We start from the raw sequence: 16,338 nt of genomic DNA on the forward strand, positions 1-16,338 counted from the left end.
GGCTGAGTTTGATGATAAGGTTCCGGCCCAAGCGGTTTCGGTGGGTCCAGCTCAGGTCCCAGAGGGGTTCATTGCTACCCCAGTACTCTAAGATGCTCTGGTCCGTCTAGTGGGCCTTATGGAGAGTGTCACCCGGGCAGTCTTGCTTCCTGTAGCACCAGCCATCTCTCAAGCTGGAGGAGGAGCCCAGACTCCTACTACTCACACTCCGGACCTCAGCCAGTTAGAGCAGTTCAACTGGGTGTGGTAGCTCAGACCGGTGATGGAGCAACTATGTCTGCTGATGCCTAGTAGAGATTGGACAGGTTTACCAAGCTCTTCACTACCACTTTTAGCGATATATCTTCTGAGGATCCCCAGGATTTTTTATACAACTACCATGAGGTTCTCAGGAACATAGAGTTAGTGGAGACCAAAGGGGTCGACTTTGCTGCTTTTTGCTTATCTGGATCCTCCAAGACTTGGTGGAGAGATTATTGTTTTGCTAGACCAGTTGGGTCACCAGCTTTGACTTGGGATCAGTTTTCTCAGCTATTTCTGGAGAGGTTTCTTCCTATCACTTAGAGGGAGAACTATCGGAGGCAGTTTGGCGTCTTCAGCAGGGTTCTATGACTATCACTCAGTACGAGACTAGGTTTATTGATTTGGCCCGTCATGCTCTTCTTATACTTCCCATTTAGATAGAGAGAGGGGAGGTTCATTGAGGGACTCGTTCAACCTATTCGACTTCAGATGGATAAGGAGACGAGGAGCGAGATTTCCTTTCAGGATGCGACTAATGTGGCCAGGAGGGTTGAGATGGTTCTATCATAGGGGGGTGATCAGGGGTCTGACAAGAGGCCTCATCATTATGGTATGTTCAGTGGTGCCTCGTTTGAAAGCAGGGATTTTTTTTGTTGGGGCCATCCTTCCAGGCCGTTTCATTTAGCACTACAGGCTTCTCACGGTGCCCCAGGTGGTCATAGTTCTCACATGTAGTATTCTGATCAGTAGTCTTATAGTGCATCGCCGCTCATATCAGTGCACCTCTGCTTCAGAGTTTTCAGGCTCGTCAGTCCCAACAGCCGAGGGCTTGCTTTACTTGTGGCTACACAAGGCATATTGCTAGAATTTGCCCTCGAGCTCCAAGCAGTTCTCAACACCAGGGTTCCCATGCCATGATTCAGGCACCGAGTGTTCCACCGCCCGCTCAGCTAGCTAGAGGTGGAGGTAAGGGTGCTAGAGGTGGAGGTATAGGTATTAGAGGTGGATCTCAGGTCGCTAGAGGTGGAGGCCAGCCAGTAGGAGGCCGTCCCAGAGATGTAGTTTAGAGTGGTGGGGCCCAGCCCCGATGTTATGCTCTTCCAGCCAGGCCTGAGGTTGAGGCTTCCGATGCAGTCATCACATGTACTGTTCTGGTTTGTAGTAGGGATGCTTCAGTGCTATTTGATCCAAGGTCTACATACTCCTATGTGTCATCTTATTTTGCATTGTATTTGATCATGCGTAGTGATTCTTTGAGTACTCCTGTATATGTGTCTACACCAGTGGGTGATTCTATTGTGATAGATCGTGTTCATCATTTTTGTATAGTTGTGACTAGGGGTATTGAGACCCGAGTAGACTTATTACTTTTAGATATGATTGATTTTGATGTCATATTGGGGATGGACTGGTTATCACCTTACCACGCTATCTTGGACTGTCATGCCACGACTGTGACCTTATCCTTGCCGGGGTTGCCTCGTTTAGAGTGGAGAGGGACTCCTGGTCATTCTACCCATAGTGTTATCTTATATATGAAGGCTCGGCGTATGGTCGAGAAGGGTGTTTTGCCTATATGGCATATGTTCGTGATTCTAGCGTTGTGGTTCCTTCTATGGATTTTGTGTCAATTGTTCGTGAGTTTCCTGAGGTATTTCCTTCAGACCTGTCGGGATGCCACCCGACAGGGATATTGACTTCTCCATTGGTTTGGCTTCAGGTACTCAGCCTATTTCTATTTTGACGTATCGTATAGCGCCGCTTGAGTTGAAAGAATTGAAGGAACAGTTGCAAGACTTGCTTGATAAGGACTTTATTAGACCTTGTGTCTCGCCTTGGGGTGTGCCGGTGTTGTTTGTTAAGAAAAAGGATGGATCGAGGAGAATGTGTATAGATTACCGGCAGTTGAACAAGGTTACAATCAAGAATAAGTATCCATTGCTGAGGATTGATGATTTGTTTGATCAACTTCAGGGTGCCAAGGTATTTTTGAAGATTGACTTGAGATCTAGCTACCATCAGTTAAGGATTAGGGCATCCGATGTCCCTAAGATAGCTTTCCGCACTCGGTACGGGCATTATAAGTTCTTGGTGATGTCATTTGGGTTGACAAATACCCAGTAGCTTTTATGGATTTGATGAACCGAGTGTTCAAGCCTTACTTGGATTCGTTTGTGGCAGTTTTCATTGATGATATTTTGATTTATTCCCACAGTCGGGAGGAGCATGAGCAATATCTGAGAGTTGTTCTTCAAACCTTGAGAGATAGTCATTTGTATGCTAAGTTTTTGAAGTGCAAGTTTTGGTTGGGATCAGTTGCTTTCTTGGGTCACATCGTATCAGCAGAGGGTATTCAGGTAGATTCGAAGAAGATAGAGGCAGTCAAAGACTGGCCTAGACCCACATCAGCTATAGAGATCCGAAGTTTCTTGGGTTTGGCGAGCTATTACCGTCACTTTGTGGAGGGGTTTTCATCTATACCATCCCCTATGACCAGGTTGACCTAGAAGGATGCCCAGTTTAGATGGTCGGACGAGTCTAAGGCGAGCTTTCAGAAGCTCAAGTCAGCTTTGACTACAGCACTGGTGTTGGTTTTGCCGACAGGTTTTAGGCCATATACAGTTTATTGTGTTGCATCTCGTATTGGACTTGGTGCGGTGTTGATGTAGGATGGCAAGGTCATTGCTTATGCTTCATTTCAGTTGAAGATTCATGAGAAGAACTATCTGGTTCATGATTTGGAGTTAGCAGCCATTATTCATGCATTGAAGATTTGGAGGCATTATCTGTATGGCGTGGCATGTGAGGTGTTCACGGATCACAAGAGTCTACAGTAGTTGTTCAAGCAGAAGGAGCTAAATTTGAGGCAGTGAAAGTGGTTGGAGCTATTGAAAGGCTATGATATCGCCGACTTATACCATCCGGGAAAGGCCAATGTGGTGGCCGATACATCGAGTAGGAAGTCAGTCAATATGGGCAGTCTTGCGTATTTTCCGGTCGGTGAGAGACCGCTTGCTTTGGATGTTCAGGCTTTGGCCAATCAGTTCGTGAGGTTGGATGTTTCCGAGCCCAGCCGTGTATTAGCTTGCATAGTCGCTCGTTCTTCTTTATTGGAGCGTATCCGAGAGCAGCAGTATGATGATTCTCATTTGTGTGTCCTTAGGGACATGGTGCTGCACGGTGGTGCCAAGCAAGTTACATTAGGAGAAGATGGGGTTTTGAGGCTATAGGGTCAAGTTTGTGTGCCTAATGTGTATGGGCTCCGAGATTTGATTTTAGAGGAGGCCCATAGTTTTAGGTACTCTATTCATCCGGGCGCCACTCAGATGTATCAGGATTTGTGGCAGCATTATTGGTGGAGGAGGATGAAGAAGGATATTGTTGCATATGTGGCTCGGTGTTTGAACTGTCAGCAGGTAAAGTACGAGCATCAAAGACCTGGTGGTTTGTTTTAAAGGATTGAGCTTCCCGAGTGGAAGTGGGAGTGTGTTACTATGGACTTTGTTGTTTTAGTCATATATATGCATCTATCCTGGACACTTAACTTTTGCAACAATGAGATACATTTTACTTTGTACAGTATTAACCAGATGATCTAAAGGATGGATATACTCGAAACAAGGACTAGATTGTGTAATGAAGATACTAAAAGAGAATCAACAACAACAACAAACTCAGTGTAATCCCATAGGTGGGGAGCATAGTGTATACATAGACTAAAAGATGCTAAAATAGAATACATGCCTAGAATGTATGATTCTTTCTTGAATGGACCATATCGAGGAACAATAAAAGAAAGGTTTTCACCTTCAATCATAAAACAATACTTCGCTAGATTTATAAACTATACATACAAGTTTTTTGAGATGAATCAGGTGACATTGGAATTTCATCGGGAGATGGTGCTGGTGATAAATCTGGAGGAAGTGAGATTGTGCTCGGTACATTGGAGCTGCTCCGATTTCCTGTTGACACCAAATATAGGAAAACACATTGCACAATGTTAGAGCCTGCTTTATTGATGAAAAAGGGCAGCCTGATGCACTAAGCTCCAGCTATGCGCAGGGTCTAAGGAACGGTCAGACCACAAGGATCTATTATACGCAGCCTTACCCGGCATTTCTGCAAGAAACTATTTCATGGCTCGAACCCGTGACCTCTTAATCACATGACAACAATTTTACCAGTTATGCCAAGGCTCGTGCACTAAGCTCCCGCTATGCACAAGGTCTGGGGAAGGGCCGGACCATAAGGGTCTATTATATGCAGCCTTACCTTGTATTTCTGTCCGTATCACGCTGATTCATCCCATGTGTTATATTCCAGCACTATCTAGTTGGACAAGGACTTGTCCTATGAGGAGGAGCCGGTAGCTATTCTAGACCGGCAGGTTCGTTAGTTGAGATCGAAGAGTTTTCCTTCTATTCGTGTTCAGTGGAGAGGATAGCCTGTTCATGCATCGACCTAGGAGTTCGAGTCCGATATGCGGAGTCGTTATCCCCATCTTTTCTCTGACTCATGTACTTCCTTCTTATGTCCGTTCGAGGATGAACAGTTGTTTTAGAGGTGGAGAATGTGATGACTCAAAGGGTCATCATTTGTTTTAGAAATAAATTTTGTGTTCCGAGGCCTTAAAAACCTCCCTTTGTCTCACCTTGATTTGCATGCACAGTACAAGCGTGTATCCGAAAACCATTATGTAAAAAGCAGCGAAAAATGATGAATTTTACTTTTAAAATGAATTTAGGTTGACTTCAGTCAATATTTTGGCTAAACGAACCCGGACCCATGATTTAACGATCCCGGACCCGTGATTTGATGGCCCCGGAGGGTCCGTAGGAAAATATGGGTCTTGGGCATATGCTCGGAATTGAATTCCGAGGTCCCAGGCCTGAGAAATGAATTTTTGAAGAAAATTGTTCAACTGAAATTTTTAGAGTTTTTGGAAATTTGAATGTATTTGAAATTGATGGTATTGGGCCCGTATCTTGGTTCCGAAGCTCGGTACAGGTCTTATATGGTGTTTAGATCGAACCTGTAAAATTTGGTAAAAAATGGACTTGAAATGACGTGAATCGGACCCTCGGATGTGAAATTTCAAACTTAAGTGTTCTTGAGATTTTCCTTTGATTTGATGCAAAATTCGTTGTTAAAGGTATTAATTTGGCAATTTGATCGCACGAATAATGCCATATGATGTTTTTGGGTTAGTATGCATGTTTGGTTTGGAGCCCCGAGGGCTCAGGTGAGTTTCGGATTAGTTTCGAGATATTTTTACACTTAGAAAAGTTGCAGGTTTTCAATTTCTGGTATTCTGGAGTTTTGTTCTTTGCATTCGCGGAAGGACTCTCATGAACGCGAAGGGTAAGTCAGGCTGAAGGACAATTCCTTCTACGCGAATGCGAGAAACAAGACCCGAACGCGAAGCCTTGGGGGTGCTACCCTTCGCGAATGCGGACCTGCTATCTCGAACGCAAAAGCCTTTTGGCCAACACAGGGGGAAAGGGATTTTTGTTCTACGCGAATGCGGCCATTGGCCCGCGAACGCGAAGGCTTGAGGAGCTAAATCTCCCCGAACGCGAGCCACTAAACGCGAATGCAAAGGCAATTGGGCCTGACCCTTCGCGAATGCGGCAGGCCCTTCGCGAACGCGAAGAAGGCCTGTCCAGTGAATTAAAAACTTTACCAAAATCGGGATTGAGTCTATAGCTTCATATTTTCAAAACTAGAGAGCATTGAGGCGATTTTCAAAGAACAAGTTCTTCCCCAAAGCATTGGTATATGATTCTAGACCTTTTTTTTATTTCCCATTGCATTTCATCAATCTTCATCCAAAAATCTAGGGTTTTATGATAGAAATTAGGAATTTGGGTAGATTAGGGCTTTCTGATTAATTGGGATTTAGACCTCATTTTGGGGTCGGATTTCGAAACTAATTACATATTTTGGATTGTGGGTGAATGGGTGATTGGGTTTTGGTCCGAACCTCGAGTTTCGACCAAGCGAGCCCGGGGTTGATTTTTGACTTTTTTGGAAAAATGATAGAAAACCTATAATGAAGCATTGGGTACGAATTCTTTAGCATTTATTGATGTTGTTAACTTAATTTGGACTAGATACAAGTAATTTGGAGGCGAATTCTAAAGGAAAAGCGGTGTTTGAGGCTCGAGTTGGCCGTGGAAGTTTGAGGTAAGTGTTTGGTATAACTTTAGCTTGAAAGATTAGGAGTTGTGTCTTATTTTCTATGTGTTAATTGTAGAGTACGACGTATAGGCATGGTGACGAGTATCTATACGTCGGTGTCAAGTATGCCCGTGAGTCTCGTATTGTAATTGTTGTGACTCAATTGTGATTTGTTCATGATTAATATGTTGATTATCATTGTTGGTTCCCTTGCCAGGATGTTACGGTTTATGATATTGTCTCCCTTTCCAGGATGCTATTGTTATGATATTGTCTCCCTTGCCGGGATATTATTATTATGACATTGTCTCCCTTGTCGGGATGTTATTATTTACGATATTATCTCCCTTGCCGATATATTGTTGTTGTACTCTTGTGCCCTTGCCGGGATTATTTGTGATTGAGGTTGATTTGCAAACGGAAGCGGGTAGCACGCCGCCAGGGTGACGTTGGAAATGGGATCGGGTTGCACGCCTGCAACAAGATATATGAAATGGGAGCGGGTGGCATGCCGCCACGGTGATATTTGAAATGGGATCGGGTTGCACACCTACAATGAGATATATGAAATGGGATCGGGTTGCACGCCTGCAACAAGATATATGAAATGGGATCGGGTGGCACGCCGCCACGGTAATATTTGAAATGGGATCTAGTTGCACGCCTGCAATAAGAAAGAGATGAAAGTGAATACTGTTTTTGTTTTCTTATTCTTGTTAGTAATTGAATTTTTGGTTTCTTTACACTCCTCATTGGTATTCTATTATTATATGATACTCTCGCAGCATGTTCTTCCCCCCTCCCATCTTTACTGTGATTATCTGCTTTTATTTTCCACTGTATATGATTTAATTGTACAAGTTTATTTGGTAGTCTGGTACTAGCCTCATCACTACTTCATTGAGGTTAGGCTAGGCACTTACCAGCATATGGGGTCGATTGTGCTGATACTACACTCTGCACTATGTGCATATACTGGTGCCGGAGCGTTTGGACCGCAGTGAGGTTGCTGCCTTCAGTCCAACAGACGACCCGAGGTAGTCCTGCAGACGTCCGCTGGCCTTGGCATCTCCTTCCATCATTTCTTTCTGTTTTTACTTATTCAGAGACAAATTCATGTATTTCTATTTAGACCTTATTTGTAGTATTCTTAGAAAGTCTGTGAAATTGTGACACCGAATTCTGGGTAGAGTTGTGTTTAGACTTCCGCAATTTGTATTAAGTTAAATTATCAGATTTCGTTTTCCGCATTGTTATGGGTAATATTATTTCCGCTATTTTGATATGTTGTTTTGAAATTATAAGAACTTAAAGAATTGAAAAGGGTAATTAAATCGGAATAGTCGGCTTGCCTAGCTTCACTAGTTGGCGCCATCATGACTCCCGAGGGTAGGAAATCCGGGTCATGACAGAGAAGCATCAGATCCTTATGAATTTTGTAAAATTATAATTGTATGTATTTGTTTGTTTGTGTTTTTTTAGTATCAATTTGCTTTAAGTATGTTGATATATTGTTTAAGGATCCAAATTTAAGTATTATTTGTTGCTTTATATTTTATGAAGACAGTTGATCGATCTGTCCATATTGCTATCTAATTATGTTCTGGAATATAGCCTGTTATTAGAAGAAATTTATATACATGTGAAGATTCATTAGTGTCACGACCCAAAAACCGACCCGGTCGTGATGGCGCTTATTGTGAATACAACATGAGTCTAAAAATGTACTAAATATAGTAATAAAAAGGGCAGGAAGGAAGCAGTGCTGCGAACGTCGTACAGCCACCTTGCTAACTCTGATGACTCTGCGTCTGAGCAATCGACACCCCCTACCGGGTTCTGAAATACCTAAATCTGCACACGAGGTGCAGGGAGTAATGTGAGTACTCCAACCCAGTAAGTAATAAGAGTAAATAAAGACTGCACAGTAGGAAATGGTGAATCTACATTTATGATAAACTCAATAAGCGCAACAGGCTTCCAAATCAGAATACGAGTCAATCATCTCATTAAAAATCCAGCTTTTGGTAACAATCATTTGAAAATGCTTTCCAACAGTTTTAGTAGGGGTTCAATACCATTTATAGTAAAAGAGATGAAAACCATAATAGGCCCCTCAAGCAAAACATAGTTCGTATACGGCCGCTCGGCATAACAGAAATTCACAATCCTTTTCATAACTTAAAAACTTCAGTTTAAATGAAAGATTACTTAAAACATTTGTTCAACATTTTCAATAGAGGCTCGGTCTAAAGATGAGTGAAAGCGGTAATTAAATCAACATGTTCAATAGAAACTCACTTTAAAGAGGTGTGAAAACAGTAAGTTCATAAACTAGCCGCTCAGGCAAAGCGTCACTCATGTACATATATATATATATATATATATATATATATATATATATATATATAGCCCGTCGGGCAAGCCTCTCAGTCACTCATGACTTAACTCTTACCAATCAGCGCTTACACTCAGCACTCACACTCAATAGGTACCATATAGTAACCGCTGCGGTGTGCACCCCAATCCATATATCGTTGTGGCGTGCATTCCACTCCATAAATATAGTCGACTGCACTCACTGGGGGTGTGCAGAATCCGGAAGGGCTCCTACATCCCAAGTGCTATATCGTTGTGGCGCGCAGTCCAATCCAATATATATATCGCTACGGCGTGCAGCCCGATCAATATAAGTATCGATGCGGCGTGCAGCCCGATCCATATACATATATGTATATATATTGAGTGTAAGTGCTGAGTGTGAGCGCTGATTGGTAAGAGTTGAGTCACGAGTGACTGAGAGGCTTGCTTGAGGGGCTATATATATATATATATATATATATATATATATATATATATATATATATATATATATATATATATATATATATATATATGTGTGTGTGTGTGTGTGTGTGTGTGTGTGTGTGTGTGTGTGTGTGTGTGTGTGTGTGTGTGTGTGTGTGTATATATATTGTTGCAGCGTGCAGTTCGATCCATAGATATATAATCCTCACAACCAGGCCCTCGACCTCTCTCAGTCATTAACCTCACAATCAGACCCTCAGTCTATCTCAGTCATCAACCTCACAATCAGACCCTCGGTCTATCTCAGTCATCAACCTCACGATCACTCGGACCATCAGTAAAATAGGGAACTCAGCCCAAACAGTTTTCACATTTTAAGAAGTAAAGTGATAAAACCAGATTCAAACAATAACCAAGTAAAACGTGACTGAGGATATGCTTTCAAAACAAATAGAGTGAGGAAAAATAGTAAAAATGCTCCTACGGGTTTCAACAGGTCAGCACAAGGCGCCAAACATGGTATACAACCCAAAATATAATTCCAGTCTCTAAAATATGGAATATCATAAGATTTCAAAGCAAATACGCGACTTAACAGTCATACGGGACAGACCAAGTCACAATCCCCAATGGTGCACGACTCCACGCTCGTCATCTAGCGTGTGTGTCACCTCAAAGTAGCTCAACGATGTGAAATTCGGGGTTTCAAACCCCCAGGACAGCATTTACAATCATTATTTACCTCGATCCGGTCCAAACTCTAGCCCGCGATGCCTTTGCCCTCACGAATTGACCTCCAAATGCTCCAAATCTAGCCACAATCTGTACATAATCATTAAAATATGCTAAGGGAATAAAGCCCAGTCAAAAATATCCAATTTACATCAAAAATCACGAAATCGTTCAAACCCGGGCCCCGGGCCTACATCTCGGAATCTGACGAAATTAACATCAATGGAATCCTCATCCTCTCACGAGTCTATACATACCAAGAACATCAAAATCGAACCTCAAATGCCCCTTTAAATTCCCAATTTACACTCTCCAAAGTAAGCCCTAATTTCCCGATTTTAGGCTTTAATTTCCACATATTTAATGATTAAACAAGTAAGAACCAATATAGGATCGAGTATTGAGTTCACAAATCTTATCTCCAGGTGTTATATCTTGAATCCCTCTTTAAATCCTCTCAAAAAGCTCCAAAATAGCCCAAAAATGGTGAAAGATAGCCTCAAAATCGCGGACAATGGCTATTTAAATATTCTGCCCAGGCATCAAAAACCTTCTTCACGAACGCGGTCAAAGCCTCATGTTCGCGAAGCATAATCCCGCTTTGATAAAAAATCCTTCTTCGCGATCACGTCTTGCCACTCGCGAACGCGATGCTTCCACAGACTAAACCTTCGTGATCGCGTAAACTCTCTCGCGAACGCAATGACCAATCACACAGCCCTTCGCGAACGCAGAGCCTGCCTCGTGAACGCGAATACTAAATTCTAGCCTTCACCAACTAACCCTTCGCGAACGCGAGGTCCTACTCGCGAATGCGAAGGCCATTTTCTCTGCAATACTGATCAGCAATTTCTGCAACTTTTCAAAACATGAAATGGCCCGATAGACCACCCGAAACTCACTCGAGGCCCTCGGGACCTCAACCAAACATGCCAACATATCCCATAACATCATTCAAACTTGTTCCAACCTTCGGAACGCTCAAAACAACATTAAAACACCAAACTTTCATCGAATTCAAGCCTAAGAATTTCGAAATCTTCTGAATTACGCTTTTGATCAAAACCCAATCAAACCACGTCCGAATGACCTGAAATTTTGCACACACATCACAAATGACACAACGAAGCTGCTGCAACTTCCAGAATTCCATTCCAGTCCCTATATCAAAATCTCACCTATCAATCGAAAAATGCCAAAATCTCAATTTTGTCAATTCAAGCCTAAACCTTCCACGGACTTCCAAAATGCATTCCGATCACGCTCCTAAGTCCCAAATCTCCTAATGGAGCTAACCAAATCAAAAAAAATAGATCCGAGATCATATACCAACAAGTCAAATCTTGGTCAAACTTTTCAAATTTCAAGCTTCAAACTGAGAACTGTTCTTCCAAATTAGATTCGATTACCCTGAAAACCAAAACCAGCGATTTACATAAGTCATAATACATCACGCGGAGCTAGTCATGCCCGATAATTGGAGAGAAAAGTGCAAAAGCTCAAAACGACTGGTTAGGTCATTACATCCTCCCCCATTTAAACATATGTTCGTCCTCGAACATACCCAGAGTTGTTCCAAAAGCCAACCAATCGCTGAATAACCTTATCATGAACATACCCGGGGGTGATCCCACGTCACCCTTTCTCGTATAGGTCTGATGACACAATGTAACTGAAATTTCACAGTCCAACCTAGCCCATGAACCTTAGAACCACATTTCCACTTATGAAACATCCACAAGATCAAAATCTCACATCTATACTCTGACTAAGCCCGAACAACCTATAATAACTCATACCCGCAACCTCGGTGCAATTACAAGGTATACCACATAGCTCAAATTCTTGCAGCGATAACTTCTAATCACAGCAGCTGCACACAACAATCGAATATCGATAGGAAACTTCTTATCAACTAAAGCCTCATTCAAACACTTTCATATACTGCCAATGATAAATGAAACACGCAGTAAGCCATAACCGTTTTCTCAGATCAACTATTCCTCAAGCCACTTCTCCTTTGGCAAAGACCATAGCAAATTCCTGAGCTGAACCTCGATATTATCCTTCCAACATGCTGAAATAAAATCCGTTTGCAGTCATTAAGGATCCCGACGATCTCATCTAATCCAACATAACTACTCTGATGACATTGACATATCAATACAGACTAAATCCATGACTTGTGCAATCCGGGCACCAATAAGCCATAATCCGAACTTACTCAAATCATGAAACTGACTCAAATGAAAGAGTTGTACCGCAAGCTCACTAGTACCACCACACACAATGCTGAGAACCCGTCTCACATCATAGAAACAGAACACACGAATCTAACCCGCATGATCATACCTCTACATAGCTTCGCTCCAATGCGCGATCTCATCCAAACGTTGGTCCACGTGAAAACACCTTAAGTCACTCTGCTCAAAATCGACAACCGTGCGCAATATGATATCTAAAACCAAAGCAATCATCATAACCACCGCGAAGTAATTGATATAATGTTACACATACCCGAAGGGACACAACCGATATGGTACTCGACGAGAAATACCCGGTACTCTACCCACTAAAATTCCACTGAGAGGACCCAATAACACTGCACCACATGTGCTTATAACCAAAAAACCTTAACGTCTCGAAACATGGAAAGATAACTCATAGATCCCCCTGATTACTAGTAGCTCAATAACAACCGAATTAACACATCCCTCACCAATGGCAACTCGAAGTCAACAAAGCCATCGCGATACAGAACACACATCCATATAGGTCTACCAATGAACCACGCATCAAATCTAGTCACCCATAACAGATACATAATCCTCCGAAGGTTCACAATGACCGAATCATAGCACATACTATCATCTGATTAACTTACCCACATCATTGCCTTCCACAACCACGAGCTAACCTGTATATGAGAACTTCCAGTCTCCAAGTCCATAAAGCACACGAATTACCATATCTGATCCCAATTCCGCCGCTCACATATATAACACACCTCTAGTACTCAATCATTCCACGAGAGATACTCTAAAATTCTTCTGTGCCGCCAAGCAAACTCGAATGTCAGCAGTCGATCTGACAAGAAGTGTTGCACATACTACCAAAGTACCATCAACTTAATCACATTGCCTTTTTCTGAAACATATACCCTCGTCAAATCACCTCAATTAGCATTACCATTTCCTTAATCATCTGAAGATCATTTCCCAAATCATCTGAAGCTCATTTCTCTAATTATCTGAAACTGCCCGTGCTGCCTAAGAATTGTGACCTTCCTTTCAGAACTGATCTGTGACCTTACACATACAAATCTAAGTCTTACACAAGATACCGCATATACTATATCGTCCTAAGGTAAATATGAGAACTTCATATCCATTCTGAGCCATACGTAACTACGTACTCAACTAGCCAAGAACTTTTCTATTAGACCTCAGCTGGGAGAAAATCACTATACATTTCATGCTCTTCATGCCCGTGGAAAAATACACACCTTTAACCGTGGTAGAATCATCAATAACTTTCTGAATTCCATTCGCACAAAACTAAACAGTCAGAACTGAATCCTTCTAACTCAACCAAGTTACGCAGGCCACTAAAATCCAAGAGCATTGTCGCGAAACACCTGTATAACTCACTACCTGATAAGCATCCAAAGAACTAATCATATCATTACCACACCGATCCGGCCTACTACCAAGTTATCACATCTATCTGAGTTTCCTTCTAATCTACCATTAGCTTGACACTTCTTCTTGCTACAACACCATAATTCCTCAACCCAAACTCACCACACGAGACCCAAGCACAAGACCACACCGTCTAAGACTCATAAGCCGCTGAATACTCTCTTAAATATTCCCAAAAACACTACATTCAAAATACTTTACTCTAAAGAGACTTACTGCAAATCTAAATCCGTTACATTTACCTTCTGATACTGATACATAGAATCCCATAATTGATATAAAAAATACCACAAGTCTTGACATCTTCCAATGAAAACTCAGTTTCTAGCCACATATACAACTTGAAATTACCCAATTGTTACATGTAAAATCTTAAACACATTAGAACCATTCTCGAGAGTCATCCACTCTACTTAAACAACAATTAGCCTGATCAAACAAACAGAACCATCCGTGCCTCAATAGCACTCCGACACTGCAAAGTGTAATCACATCCTAGAACAACCAAGCAACTTCATGCTCTATGCACCGAGCATCCATTACCAATAACAACTCAAGACATTCCGTGATTCTCATACACCTATGAGGCATGATATAACTTTTGTCAAAATTTTCCTTTACTCGAGCAATCCTCGGTCTAAATCTCCGTAAGCCATAACTAATTCACCAATATGCCTCACACTGGAACCAACATGCATATAACCATGCAATCAACTCATCAATAGTAGACTCCCCCACTTGGCTCGAAGCCATAGACCAAAACATACACAATAACTCATAACGCATATACTTTATTGTTGCCATAATACCATAGTGAGATTAAACTCAATCCTTTATAAGCTCGTGGAATACAAACCATCTGGTACTTTATATCTTCTGCAAATCTCGCATTCATCCTTGCAACAGTCAAGCCTACTCTCTTAAGCGGCCCAATTTGAAATTTCAAAACTTATATTTCACTTGTAAATGAGATCTTCTAATAGACAACATGAGGATCGCACAACCTCATAACACTCCGCAGGAAATAACCCACATGCCTTGCCTCAAACTGACATTTCTGTATACCTTCCACCGTCATAAACGTTATGCAGTCACTTAATCTTCCTAAGTCTAAAATCATATCGCAACACGGAATTTACTTCATTCCCAACTAGGGCACATGAAGAGATTCTTCACACACCCATAACTCGGGGCTATCCTCAAATCAAGATGGAAATCAAGCACCTAATAGTTCTTCTATCCTCCAGCAGACCCTTCTTGTCGCTTCCAAATCATATGGATACATCTTGTAGCCATAACATACTCATTACATAGCCATTCAACCATCACTTCTACCAATAGGGCACTACCGAACGTATACGTTCAAAAACACTTGCTCATATAATCAGCACCTTGGTGCTCGAGCTATAGGCAAAAATCCAGCCTAGAGACCTTCGGACTGGCCCAACATCAACACACAGAGATCACATCTCGCCCCTAGATCAGGGAATCACAAGCCATCGATGCATATCTGATATTGAGCGCTCATGCACGCATACGAACGCGTGGAAGGAATTCAAAGAGTTACTTTTCAAGCTGAATCAAGGACACACGATAAGAATTCAAGAATGTGAAGCTTTTCCTAAAGGTTCTGCAGCCTCCCGAGGATAAGTACAAATGTATCCGTACCAATCCGCGAGACTCTACTAAACCTGCTCATGACTCGTGAGATTTATGTAACCTAGGCTCTGATACCAACTTGTCACGACCCAAAAACCAACCCGGTCGTGATGGTGCATATCGTGAAACTAGGCCAGCCGACACAACTCCCGAATCAACCATTTTCCAATAAAAGTTGTTTTTATACCATTTATAAACCAATAAGATCATAATGAAAATTTAAAAGAAAAGTGTGGAATAATTACACAAGCCCGACATCAGGGTGTCACTAGTCATGAGCATCTACCAAGGTCTGAATATAACAAGAGTCTAAAATTGTACTAAATACAGTAATGAAAATGAGAGGAATGAAGCAGAGCTGCGAACGTCGTGCAGCCACCTTGCTAACTCTAATGACTCTGCGTCTGAGCAATCAACACCCGCTACCGGGTTCCGAAATACCTGAATCTGCACACGAGGTGCAGGGAGTAATGTGAGTACTTCAACCCAGTGGGAGTAATGTGAGTACTTCAACCCAGCAAGTAATAAGAGTAAATAAAGACTGAGCAGTAGGAAATGATTAATCTACATTTATGATAAACTCAATTAGCAGAACAGGCTTCCAAATCAGAATACAAGTCAATCGTCTCACTAAAAATCCAACTTTTGGTATCATTTGAAAATGTTTTCCAACAGTTTTAGTAGGGGTTCAATACCATTTATAATAAAAGAGATGAAAACCATAATAGGCCCCTCCGGTAAAACATAGTTCGTATACAGTCGCTCGGCATAACAGAATTCACAATCCTTTTCATAACTGAAAAACTTCAGTTTAAATGAAAGATTATTTAAAACATTTGTTCAACATTTTCAATAGAGGCTCGGTCTAAAGATGAGTGAAAGCAGTAATTAAATCAACATGTTCAATAGAAACTCACTTTAAAAAGGAGTGAAAACAGTAAGTTCATAAACTAGCCCCTCAGGCAAAGCATCACTCATGTACACACACACACACACACACACACACACACAC

This window comes from Nicotiana tabacum, chromosome 8, assembly GCF_000715075.1.
Source record: "Nicotiana tabacum cultivar K326 chromosome 8, ASM71507v2, whole genome shotgun sequence".
Lineage (NCBI taxonomy): Eukaryota > Viridiplantae > Streptophyta > Magnoliopsida > Solanales > Solanaceae > Nicotiana > Nicotiana tabacum.